We start from the raw sequence: 14,343 nt of genomic DNA, 5'->3' as shown, positions 1-14,343 counted from the left end.
TTTTGGTCTTAATTGTCTGGAAAAATAAAAGCATCAGAGCACAATGGAAATGATAAGATATTCTCTCTGCCAGGTAGGACTTCCATTCATTATGTTCTAAATACAAGAGTCTGATAATGTGTTTCTGTAATTTCTTTATAATGAAAAAAAAGAACCTCCTTACAATGGTTATGCCATCACTAACAAGTATAAAAGTAACTGTCCCAAAGCACAATCTCCCCACACCAGGTAAAGGCATCTGAATTGCTCATTACACTACCAGAAGTGGCCATCTTAATGCCTCTCTATTATCTAATGAGAATGTAGTTTATCTAGCCATTAAATTTAAAGGAATTACTTCTCTGTTAGACATGTACAATAGTAATAATTTAAACTTATTATTTCACGCAGCTTTCACATATTTGAATTAACTTATTTGCTTTCCTTGTCATAAACCATAGGTTTTCCATAGTGCAGGTATAGCTTTCTTAAAAAGCCCAACACTGTTCATAAACTCATGTGTTTATAACAGAGAATATTGAAAGCTGACATTTAAAACTGGAATATGTTGCTCTAAGACAAACACAATCACAAGCCTGTGTTCAGTGGCATTTGGTAATGTAACTTCCATCCCCGCAGGACTCACTGTTATAACGTGTAGCCAGGTAAATAACTTAACTCTTTAATAATCTCTAGATCCCAGCACTTTACAAATCAACACCTTATAAGTCAAGTGATTAACTATCCCAAAGTATAACCAAAAATACATAAAATTGTTAAATGCAATTTTGTCAGATATATTTTGGAAACTGCAATTTGATCTGCTTTTAAGAACGCAGGATTACGAATCCAACTATTGTGTTATTGTAAGTTATCTTGGCTTTTATGGGGCAAAAGATGACTTACTAGCTTATTTTTCCCTATGATCAAAAGTAATGAAATCCCGTGTTGGTCACACAATGGAATACAGGCAAGTGCGGAATGACATACAAGTAAGGACGTCAGCTATTTGCTTTTTCACAAGTGGGGCATTCAAATTCTACAACTCAACAGCCTCAATGAAATCACTTGAACATATAGCAATAGCCTACTTCTGCCAAATAATGTTCACATAATTTAGTTGACCCAGCGAGCAGTTGAGTGATCTGTATGACTAATTGTAGTTGAAATTCTGCAGTCGCACTAAGTGACCCAAACCTAGAGGTTAAGGATCTTACTACGGGACAGACACATTTAACAATGTAGATTATTCTGAAGTAATAAATATTAGAAGGATCATCAGCTCACAGTATGGGTAGCCAAAAGCATCTAGTTTATCAGGATTTCTTTGTAGAAGACCTCTAAGTGGAATATTACAGAATGAGTAGGCAATTTCCTGGCAAGCAGAAGCTAGCAGAGAATGTAAATGGTCTGAGTGCGCTGTTCCACTTGGCAGGGGCCAGGAGGGATGAGGTGGTGAAATAAAAGGAAAAAGAAATCCTCAGGTTCTTTGATCAGACGTTGCTGGACATCATCTCTCCTTGCAGTATCTGCAATGAAACAAATAGAGCTGCCAGAAACAGCTATTTCACTGCCTGAAAATGTCTGGTGACGCAGTAGCAGGCGTTCGTGGAAGGGCAAAGTGTGGCCACTTCATGGATTTTGTGTAAGCATTGTGAGACTATTCTCTCCCTGGTCAAACAATGTAACACAGTGGGTCCTACTGAGAGGCAAGGGAGTAAAAACACACTTAGGAAGGAGTACCCCGCAGTGAAAGAAATCATTTCTTTTTCCAGATGCATATCATAGAATATTAAGAGTTAGGATTTGTACGCTTGCTTATCTTCTCCAGATGTTAGGTGTTGCCAGTGGAACACTGTGAGGCAGGATGTGAGGATATGACGTGCAGCTGAAAGGTAAACACTGGACAGACGCAGGGGCAGTAGTGTGGACGAGGGACGAGGGCAATAAAGGGGTTGCTGTCAAACCAGCTATCTCAAGCAAGCAGCTGAAGCTTTCTCGTGTGGAAAAGCAATGAGAACCAGAATGGCAATGGAGCCCAGGCTCCAGGATTCTACCTACAGAGCTGGGATGATGGAGCGCTGTTAAGTCCAGACTCTTCTACATGAAGGCAGGAATGCTGCCTGAAGCTTCAAAGAGACAGCCGCAAAAACCAGCAGCCAGGCACAGTGCATAAATACTGACAGGAAAATTCAAGAGCATCCCAGGAGGCCTGAGGGATGGCCACAGGGCACATTCCTTCTCGGCTACACCTGCTGCAGACAGTGGAAAAGCACAAGTATGGAAAGCAAAATCAAGATTCCTTGGAAATCTGAAGATGTCTACCATATGACCCAGCCATCTCACTCTTGGGAATGTATTCAAATAAAATGACATTATCATATAAAAGCTATTTGCTCCCTCATGCTTAGTACATATAAATCCATGAAATCTATGATTTGTAATCTACCCAAGAGTATAATGACTGAAAACTGGATAAAGAAAAGATGGGATATAAAACTATGAAATATTACAAAAAGAATGAAATACTGTCTTCTGCAAAAAAAAAAGGATGCAAATGGAGACCATCAATGCTTAGTGACACAAGCCAGTCCCCAAAAGACAAATATCATATATTTTCCCCCAATATGTGGTAACTAATATAAAATGCAAAAAAGAGGTGTAAGAATGAAATAGACATTTAATGATCTGATTATTGTTTTTAGCCCTCGTCAATACTTTCGCTTGTTGAATATTATGATTAGTGGTGCATTAAACCTATGATCATATAGCAAATGCAAAGCATGATTTTGTAATTTTTAAGGAAAAAAAAAGAAAAGAAAGGGTCTTGAAAGGAGATGGGGAGGAAGGGTAGTATGGTTATGTTAGAATTTTACACTTAGCTTTCAAAACTCAAAAAAAACCCACAAATACTACAAAGAAAAAAGCTACTGGGAATGGAATAAAATGAGGTAAACCTATTGTGTCTTTAAAGGAATAAAACAAGCGCACTTAGGGAACATGAGGGCCAACCCTCTTTTCATGAGCAATTGTAGCTTTGAAAGAGCAGAGTTGTAAGTACTCAGCAAGAAATTAGGCTCTGGTCTAATATTAATATTTGAGAATCAAGGAAGAGGAACATGAAAGCACATAAAAATATCAACTGAACGACTAAACAAGGAAATACAGGATATGAACAGGACAAACATGGTGAATGTAATGAAATTGGAGGTCAGTGAAGGGAGAACTCAGCACTACATCATCAATAGCTGGAGTTATTTAGAGAGAGAAGATCATTGCCATTGTAGAGTGATTTTCTCTGAAAAGATATCCGTAGGAATTTGTGCCAGTAGCACAAAACACACTTTTCAAAGAAAAATAGAACAAAGAAAGACCTTTCACCTCACCATGAACTTTGCATGAACAATCACAGGTAAATTTTACATACCCATGGGGGAATCATCCAGTTAGCGTTCTCTCAAACTATTTTAGATTTAGGACAATTGGAGGCGCTGAAGCTCATAATCTGGTGAGAAATGTAGGCAGGATTCTGTCACTCCTCATTGGCAAAATTTACTTTTGAAAATTATTGAACATTTAAAAATGCCAATTTCATACTTACAAAATGACAGTTTACAAAAGAAAACTCCAAAACATAGCTGAAAAAATGGGCTTCCCTTTAAAACAGATTAGTAACTAGAAATCAGGGCATTTTGTTCAAAACATCTACATTAACAGATATTCCATCTTACTCAATGATTCATAAAGAATACACAAGAATTAAAACTTATTCTAATTAATGGTTTTTCACTTTCCAACAAGCAAAGGTTTAAAAATAGAAATGATAGTTGAAATGATAGTTACACTAACACCGTTAGGACATTCCCAATGTAAACATGTATTAAAATATGGTGTGTCTATCCAAAGATATGTAAACATAGAAATTCGCTATTTTTCAGTTAAAAATAGAATTTTACAAACTAGGTGGTTCCCCTGTACTTAGTGTGGAAACTCAACGTAGCCCTAGCCTCAAGCACCAGGCTAGCCCATCGCCAGCTAGTACACCCCAGCTCTGAAGCGAACATTCTGCCAGATTGACTTGGGTTTAGAAGCCATCTTGGCCCCTCCGGAATGTTGTTAGGCTTGGATTTCTGAAAATGATACTACCTGGTAGAATACAAGCAGGTTAGCCTAGAAAATCAAAGTATGTAAAATAGTTTGGAAATCTGTGGATCACTTGAACATCCACTACCGGAACTCACCATCATGGTCACAGCCCTGTTCTCGGGCGCATGGAGAAGTAGGTATGAGCCTTCATCACATCAAGGAAGTAAAGGAAGCTGGGCAGGTTTGAATGGAATGATCAACATCACAAAGCTAAAAAGCAACTGACCCAGGCTCACAGCCAAACGTTGATGAAGAGGCTCCTTCAACAGAAGTTACAAGTGCTTTTTCTTTTATTCTAACCCACTAAATGCATGCCTAGGAAATCTGAAATGAAATGTTCTGCATTAACATCAAGGTGTGTATCTTACTTTATTCATGTTAATAGCTTAGGCTTTTAGAACTGTTCTAAGTTTGTCAAATTATTCTTTCCCTATGGGGTCAAGGAAACAGGTATTATCATAATTTGCAAATGAAGAACTGAAACTAAGAGAAACTGTGAAATCCCCAAATTAAAACTGCTCATTAGTGGTAGTCAGTTTCAGGCTTCGGGTCTGGCAATCTGCCCACACTTCGACAGACCTTTACACCATCACTGATGTTAAGACATTTCATGTTTCACATGGAAGATCTGGGAAAGATTGCAATTTCTAAAACTGTTCTAATTATAACGTCTAACCCTAAAAATAAAACCGCCATACCCTCAAAAGCAGAGTCTTTTCAAAGAACTGTAAAAATTACACTTTATTCCCATACATATGAATACATGTTGAAATTTCCATTTAGACAAGAAACCTGAAAGCCAAAGAACTAAATATGGCAAAAAGTAAATGTAGCTAGGTGAATGCCACATGCATCAAACGAACTGGAAAGTTCTACTCTTAATGATCTTGAGGGAGAATCGATTCTTTTATTTGCACCTATGAATGGAATTTTGCTCTGTGTCAGTGAATTGCATATTGATCCTGCTCTCCATTCTTTCAGTCGCCATGGAAATGCTATGATTTCCATGGTAGCTGAATGAACATTATTCGATTGATGTGTGTACTGGTCTCACTCCCTCCTTACCTTGCTTCTCTAGGCATCATTAAGTTTGCCTGAGACTTTCTGGGTTATGAAATGACAGCAGGCTAGCTTATTGCCATGCCTGGATAAGCTGCCTGAAACAAGGGCATAGTTCCTTCCCGTTTTCCTCTTGAATCACTTTGGAGGATTTCTGCAAAAGTTAGATGCTAAATAAATATTGCTAGAGACATACTACACGGGAAGGCTGAAAAATGATATGAATTTACTTGCTGATGTCTTTGCTGCCAAACCTTAGAGTCACAGCACATCACAAACTGAAATGCATTAGAATGCTTCCAAGAGGTCATGGAATGGGCCTGGCGTGATGGCGCAGTGATTAAGGTCCTCGCCTTGCACGCCTGGGATTTCATATGGGTGCCGGTTCTAATCACAGCAGCTCCACTTCCAATCCAGCTCCCTGCTTGTGGCCCGGGAAAGCAGTAGAGGACGGCCCAAAGCTTTGGGGCCCTGCACCTGCGTGGGTGACCTGGAAGAGGCTCCTGGCTTCGGACTGGCATAGCATCGGCCGTTGCGCTCACTTGGGGAGTGAATCATCGGATGGAAGATCTTCCTCTCTGTCTCTTCTCTCTATATATCCGCCTTTTCGATAAAAATTAAATCTTAAAAAAAAAAGAGTTCATGGAAAATGAACAATAATTTTGATTCATCAATTTTTAAAATGCATGGACATGTGGGGTCATTAAGATTTTGTGAACAATAAACACTACGAAAAAGAATGCAAGCATGCTTTTCAGCACTTCTTGCACCAAAAAATTTGATTTGCTTATTGTTTTCATCATAGAGCTAGAGAAGCAGAGAAGTAGGAAAAGATGGATGGAGGGTTTCTGGAGTCCTGTGAGGTGCTGTGGAGGGCAGTCTCTGCGCTCTGCCATTCCAGGGAATACTGAAGTTACTCCCTATGGCATTTTTCTTGTGAACTTGTATTTAGATGGAATTCCAGAATCCAGGCTTAATCACCAATCAGACACGACGCTGCCTAACACCACAGGCACATAGAATGCCTGGGCCAATAAAACCCATTAGAGTGTGCCCAACTCGTCTCTGCTGCTTTATCTGCAAAAATTCATTACTTTATGGATATCTAAATTTCTGGCCTTTTCAAATTTCTGAAAAGTTTCTTGTGATAATTCTTGCAAAGAGGTCTGTCAATCTAGAAGGGTGTGTGCACATGCATGCAGGTTTTCTTTCAGCAGTAAACATTTCACCACACTCATGTGGCTTGTAGGATTCCTTAGAAATCCAATGGCATTCTTTTCTTTTTATTATTATTACAAGTCAGATCTACAGAGAGGAAGAGAGACAGAGAGGAAGATCTTCTGTTCGATGATTCACTCCCCAATTGAGCGCAACGGCCGGTTCTGCGCCAGTCCAAAGCCGGGAACCAGGAACCTCTTCCAGGTCTCCCACGCGGGTGCAGGGTCCCAAAGCTCTGGGCCGTCCTACTGCTTTCCCAGGCCACAAGCAGGAAGCTGGATGGGAAGTGGAGCTGCCAGGATTAGAACCGGCGCCCATATGGGATCCCAGGCGCGTCAAAGGAGAGGACTCTAGCAGCTAGGCCACGCCGCTGTACCCCCAATGGCATTCTTAGCCTCACTTCTCCTTGGACTTGGCGAGCTGCCCAGAACAGCTTCTCCCGGGAGCAGAGAGGAAGACCAGGAGACAGAGGTTAGGGACATGTGGGCCTGAGCTGCCCAGCCAGGAGTCCGCACCTCTTGTTTTGATTAAGATTTATTTACTTTTACTGGAAAGCAGACATACAGACAGGAGAGAGAGAGGAAGCTCTTCCAAAAGATGCTTAACTCCCCAAGCAGCTGCAACAGCTGGAGCTGAGCCCATACGAAGCTAGGAACCAAGAGTTTCCTCCAGATCTCCCACATGGGTGCAGGGTCTCAAAGCTCTGGGCCGTCCTCAACTGCTCTCCTAGGCAACAAACACGGAGCTGGATGGGAAGCAGGGCCGCCGAGATTTGAACCGGCACCCATATGGGATCCCGTTGCGTTCAAGGCGAGGATTTTAACTGCTATGCTATCATGCTGGGCCCTCTCACCTCTTTTTAAATAGTTAAAAAAAATCATTATTATTTTGCAGAGTCTTGTAAAAAATTCTAGAAACTAGTCAACTACAGTTCAGCATCTTATATCACGCCTAACACCCCCAGACGTTCCTGGGTTTCAGCTTGGCTAGGATGAGATTTTCAGGGTCCACTCATGTGTTTCTCCAATTTTCCAGGGAGCAGTTTTTGCTGTAAGTGCAGCTTTCTCTCCAGATTAGATGTTCATTTTGACTGTGTCCATCTCCCTGTTGCTGTGTGTCTGAGAGCGGCAGCTTTCACGGTCTTCACATATTGGGATAGAAACTGGGAATTCTTGCTAATTTTTAATCCATAGACTCCATACTATACAGTGTAACGTATTTCTGGCTACTGGATTGAAATGGTAAGTGGATAAATTAATACCTTGTCATAGCAATCAGAGAGGCAAGTGATAAATTAAAGCATATTTACAGAGAAATAAATCCTTCTGTTTTATCCTTTGCCTTAACCATTAACATACATGGACAAACTCAAGTTTAATCCACAGCAAAGCAGTATCTTGATTGTCTGATGACAACAGATATCATTTTATTATTTAAACTACTAGCATCTAATTTGCCATTAGATTCAGTCAGAGGCGAGAACTCTCACTTGCGGGAATTACTCAGTGGAAGATCACTACTATTTGATATAAAAGCAAGCAGTGTGACCATCTGTAAATGGGTTGGAATAGTAGCTCCCATTACACACCATAGGTTAGTATAATTAATCATCATTAATTTCACACTCCTTTCAGCAACTAGATGCCATGCTGAAATACTACATCATAGAGCTAGAAGACAAGATGGGCCGTCTGTCGTGTTGATCAGCAAAACTAAACCTGAAGAGCTGCAAAGAGGCAAAGCCCACAGCTGGCAAAGGGCTGGCACCCTGCTCTGCAGGATGCCGTGGTGCCTGGCATCAGACACACATCCACCACAATCACATCGGAGTTCACTGGCATGGGCTAACTAGAGATTATGGCTCTGGGACCTAACACTGATTTATTTATTTTTTTCATTGTCTAGCCCAGGTTTAAGGTAAAATCAGTTAAGAGAAAAATCTACTCATCTATAATTCTACACATTCATAGTTTCTGAGAAAAAAGAGCTGCATTGGTTTAGGGTCTCAACTCTTCAAAGAATTCCTCAGACAGTATTTGAGATAAATGGCCCGTCAGCCCACCATGCAAGGCTGACCTTGCGATACAGGCCTTGCTTGGGGCAACTGAAGAGCCACTGCACGTCAGACAGCCACTCACGGGATGTCATACCAAGACCCTCTGCCATCATAGCAATGGCCCAACTTAGAGAGAAATGACAGAGGTGAGGCCCACAGAGGGACAGGAGGACAGATGGAGGGTGACATGTCAACAAGCAAAGCAGATCAGACAGCAGAGGTAAGAGGAGCTAATATTAATTCAACTAAAGTTGCTGGGGATTTCGAAGCAAAAAGCTGGAGCCCGAGACCTGCAGAAGGCCGACTGGCTCTGCAAGGTTTAGGCAGGTCACCGGGACCTCGTTCCTTCTCCTGCAGAAGGTGGTGCTCTCTGGGGGAAACTGAGGCAGGGAGCATCTTGTTTTAGGCAAATCTGGCACAGCTTAGTGCTAAGTTATAACACCATGTAAAGTGATGTGATTCAATGAAATTTTGATGGTCCATTCATCCTTTCCATTCTCAGCCTCCAGGGGATGACGAGGGACTGACAGTCAAAGGTCACCCAGGGAAGAAGTCACTCTACCGCATCTGACCACCTGCCAAACCCAACTCGTGCACGCGCGCGCGCGCACACACACACACACACACACACACACACAAATCCCGTTAGGAGTAGGCCAAAAGCTATGAAATGTCTGAGCAAAGATTTTTAGCCTAAAAATAATAGGTAAAACCAAGCTCAGCTTATGTGTGTGTAATTGTCTCTCTCTTCCCATAGAAATGCAGAGTTTGAACAAAAGTTCAGTAGGAAAACTAGGAGACAAACGTCATGAAAATCTGTCAGAATGTTGATGTCAAAACTGAGGCAATGAATATAATATGGAGAATGACAAATTTAGGGGATTAATTCTGGAAATGCATCATGCAAATATGAGTTTTTCAAAGACAACACATTGATAGAGAAATAAAAATGGAGGCTATTACCATCATAAAAAATGCTTTCCGGAGCCAGTGTGATGGCACAACAAGCCAGCCTTCTACCTATGGTGCCAGTGTCCCATATGGATGCTACACCTGCAGTGCAGAGTCCTGTTTGTAGTGTATACAGGCAGTGGGGATGGCCTCAAGGCCTTGGCCCCTACATCCATGTGGGACACCTGGAGAATCTGATGGGCCTCTGGCTTCAGATCTGCCCAGCTTGGACCAATATGGTCATTTGGAGAGGGAGCCAGGAGATGGACCTCTCCCTATTTTTTCTTCTCTCTTTATTCATTCAAGGAAAGAAAAAAATCAATCTTTAAAACAAATTTCTTAAATTGAATTATCTTCTTAATTGCCAGACATGATGGGACACTCTTCTCCCAAGTGGGGAATGACAACACAAAGCAGGCTGTAAGATGCTAGGGTGTTACGAGTCTCTGCAAAGGCCCCCAGCAGACACTCCCTCTGCCTAGAGCACCTTTATGCAGAGACAGGGTTATGTGGATTGCTCCCTCATGCCTTTTATGCCTTCTTAACAACCGTCTTTTAATTAAGGTCTTCACTGAACACACTAATTAAAATTCTCTTCACCCTCCACTATTCTCCATACATTGTACTCATTCATTTTTCCTCCACAGCTTGCAGAACCATCTGAAATCCTAGCAATTGCTTTTAGTGTATGCTCTACCTCTTTTCTTTTCCCATTCTCCGTGTGTAGCCAGTTCCATGGAGTGGCACAGGACTGCCCAGCTGTCTCCTTACAGATCCCCTGGATTTAGAACACCTGGGTCAAGGCAAGCACCAAATAAATATTTGTTGAAGGTGAAACAAAAAGCATCTGTTAGTTTTCAGAAATTCAGCACTAAGATTCAAGATTGCATGCCTATTGGTTAATAGCAACATGTGACTTTGCAAACTCATAAAATATCAATTAGAGGTAGGGGTAGAAGAAGCAGACTGTCGTGGCCTGAGGATCAAGGCCCCCAAACTTTATAGTGCATCTATCTTTCCATTAGAAGTTTCTGAAGGGTAGTTTCCACCAAAAGGTGGAAGTAAAATAAGAATGCAGGATCTCATAGGAACAAAGAAGAAATGGAACCTGGGAGGGCAGTGAAAACATTCACAGGATGAGGACAGCAGCCGTGCAGACACATCGCAGGGCAGGTCAGGGACTCTGGCAGGAAGATCTGTTCCTGAGGTGTCTGCACTAAGATTTGACCTTACAGTTGGTGGGTACCCCAGGGAGAGTTAGCACTGAACAATAATACAAATTAGGCAAATAGAAGGGATGGGTCAATTTAAGCCAGGAAGAAGAGTTTTGTAAGAAATAAAATGTAAGCATAAGATAATTCTGGTATCATAGGAAGCTCGATAATTGTAATTCACAATAGCATAAAGCATGAATACCACAATGGAAATGTTTAAGGACTGATAAGAAACAAAGGCAGAATAATGCATAAAGCATAGTTTATGTATACATTGTTATATTAAATTGGTGACTGAATGGTACTTAGGAACTTACCATATATTATCCAATTTTTATTAAACCTATGTGAAGCTATATCTCTTGATGTTTAACATAAAATCTATTCCAGCACTCACAAATTTAGTTTCACATATATGCAATCTTCAATGTAACTTTAATTCTTAAGTTCTACTCCATTTTACATGTATCTTAATTTAGCTACCTGCTTATAAGTTTAGATTGCATTCAGTGCTTTACATTTTAAAATCTTTGTATACCAATCTTTGGAATTTGATTAGTTTCCCAGAATTCATACCAAATGAAATCATGTCTTAAGATATTTGCTACAGTGTTAAAGATAAAGATTGGTCTTTGAGTACTGCTCGGCATATATACAGAATTAGAACAAGTTCAAAGCAATGGTTTTAAAAATTAGTTGCTTCCAAAAATGTGAGCTTTTATAATAAGATTTAGTCAAAAGTAGAAATTACTTTTGTTATTAAGTATTTTTGAAAAGTTATCTGTGCTGTCTATGAGCTATTTTTCTATAAAATGAAACCAAAGGGGGAAATCTGTTTGTTCTTGGGGGTCCAGAAAGAAATTATTCATTGTCAAAGGGGATTCAATTAAAGTTATAAATCTGAGACTGTTTTAATTTATTTTGTGAAGTTATCCACTGGCTTGCTTAGAATTACAATATATCTCTGAATAATACAAACCTTGCAACAAAATAAATGTATGATTCTTGCTATATATACGTTTGATAGAAAAATAAAAGCTTTGGAAATCACCCATTAAATTGAAGGATCCTTAGTAAAGAAAAACAGATGAATGAAAGATTGAAGGGAGAATTCAAAGACTACTTTGTTTCTAGTTCCGTATCTTCTGTTGGTAAGGAATTGATCACATCCATTCTGCCTTTGGGTAAAAGAACATACCATGGTAGTCCAAGTTCAACAAGCAAGTCTAGATATTCCTTCCCTGAGAATATGTAGAAAATGAAACTAGGCAACTGTTCATATTACTAAAGCCAAAAATGTACTCTCAGTCCAAGCCACACCACCGTCATAATCACAATTCCAATCAACAAGAGTCCTTAATGAGGCAATAAACAAATGAGCGTCTTTAGCTCTAAAATGGGGCAGGGGGTAGAAATTGCATGTTTTACTTCAGTGAATACTTCCTTTTTCTCTTTGTAAAATTCAGTCTCATTTAAAAGGGAAATTTGGAACACAGCTTCATCCAAAATTGACTTAATTTTCATAATATTTTAGGCCTAAATAAATCTTTTCATGGAAGTATTCCAACATCATCCAAGAAAGTAGTCTAACAAGGTCTTATAGCAAATGCGAGCATTCCGGCGGTTCCCACTGTGGCCAGCTTATGCGAACATACTCCACAATATTAACAGATACGAAGTAGAAGAGATTATTTGGAAAATGGTATGCTAAATCTGTTTAATGTGAGATCTCAGTTCCTTTAAAATCCAGATAGGGTATGTCAATCTATGTATTACACTGTGTGTTTTGAAATACGGACAGAAGATGGGAGGGCATTCCAGGCAGATACAAGATAATGTGCCAAGACGAACAGGAGGAAAAGCATAAGGCGTCTTATGAGAAGCAGTAGGCATTTTCTGGAGCTGCAGGAGAGAAACCCAAAAACGCACGAAAAAGCCACATCGTAGAGGTTTTGAATGGCAAGCTAAGTAGTTCACATTCTTTTAAAAGTCAGTCACCAAGCACTGCAGATTTTGTCAAGAAGTGTGATAATCTAAAAATCTAGTTTAGGAAGATCATTCTGGCCATAACTGCATTTGACAGTGGTTCAACTGCTGGAGCTACGCAGTGCACTTTCTATGTTTCCACTTAGGCTACAACTTCATCTTGAGCCTCTATTTAAACATGTGCTTATGCAGGAGCAAAACCCACTTCAAAGGCCAGAATCCCATGAGACTTCTCCCTGATCTCTCACTTCTCCATCTCCACAATATATATATTTTTCCTAATATGTAGCATAAAGATTATGTACCTACAAATGCCCCAGAAGCAATGCTTACCATTAATTCCTGTTTCTACACACACCATGAAAATAAAATGAAGGAGGGGTGACAGAATTTGAATTACCATTTCAGAACTCCACAAAAGTAGTGGCATATTTAACAAATTGAACATCAACGGCTACTAAAACCATGGTGGGTACTTAGTAATTTAAAAATTAAGCTGAATTCAGTAAGTAAGCTTTCTAAATTACCTGACAGAAAAGGTCAAAATTTTGCTTACAAAAAAATGAGATAACAGAACATAATATGCCACCTTAGAAAAGAACATAATAGAGCCTTGGCAAGAAAAATACAAATCTGATCTTGATGCGATATCTCTAATAACCAAGTAAGAAAAGTTATCGAAGTGCAAAGGAAAGGTGAGAAAGACACACCGTATAGAATTGTGCGAAATTTTAAACACAAGAAACAGAAAGCAATTAAATTTGAAAGAGGCAAAAAAATCTTCAGATAAATATAAACACATATATAACATATATACACTTATACAAAGAAGTTTTAAGACATGCCAGCCTGACTCTAGTTCTGATATGCAACCCAGATTTCATTTGCTCAGTAACAAGAGAAGCAACGCCACTACATGATACCCTAAATTATTTTTAGGTGTAACATAGGGTATTGTTTAAGAACAGATTTAAACATTTTAAATGCTTTTAGATGAAATTATTATGTCCAAAATTTATTTCAAATGATACACCAGTGATGGTTACACAGTGGTAGTATAAAAGAATAATTATTCTTGAAGTGGGGTATAAGCCGGTTGATTCATTCTTACATGTATTGGACACTTTCCCTTTTCTTATCCTTTCAAAATATAGGTCCCTGGGCCCTAATGAGAAATCCTAAATTAGAAAATGTGAGGGGGGATGTCTAGAAATCTGAACGTAGCTCCAAAGTGTCGATCATGCACAAAAGGATTTGGGAATCACAGCACTAACACATTTCATCATGGTCTATCTTGCCCTTATCACAGAAATGTAGCCAGTTATACACCCATGTCCCCAAAAGTCTCATGTCTTCCCAAGAAACACATGAACCATATACTCAATAATCACGGGTGATGTTGGGCAAAGCATTCTGAACAAAAATTTTAAAACCCAAGACTTACCCACATGCTCCAACCAACATGTCCATCTGGGAGCAAGAGTGTACTTTCTCCCAGCTGTCAGCAGCAATGCTCTGGCCACATGAGATTTCTCAGCCAGTGATATTGAACATTCTTGATTTCAAAATCACCAATACAGCCATACCTCAACCAGAGAAGATGAAACTGACAGGATGTGAACAGTGGCCTCTGCTTCCACAGAGATGCAGAGAATATTACCAATCATGGCCAGGGTATCTACACCAGCAACAAAAATAGCATGATCTCTCAAGCAAAGGAAATATCTTAACCTT

At 39.8% G+C, this 14,343-nt stretch overlaps 1 protein-coding gene across 1 annotated transcript in view; it reads right to left on the bottom strand.

The window, feature by feature from the left end:
* The window catches only part of ZNF804B (zinc finger protein 804B), a 310,699-nt gene that overhangs the window by 43,827 nt on the left and 252,529 nt on the right, over window positions 1–14,343 (bottom strand). The gene's annotated exons all lie outside the window — the stretch shown is intronic.

This window comes from Ochotona curzoniae, unplaced genomic scaffold (assembly GCF_017591425.1).
Source record: "Ochotona curzoniae isolate NIBS_2020 unplaced genomic scaffold, NIBS_Ocur_1.0 scaffold_3835, whole genome shotgun sequence".
Taxonomy (NCBI): Eukaryota; Metazoa; Chordata; class Mammalia; order Lagomorpha; family Ochotonidae; genus Ochotona; species Ochotona curzoniae.
Note: the sequence above shows the minus strand (reverse complement) of the source record. Positions and strands in the feature narration are given on the sequence as shown.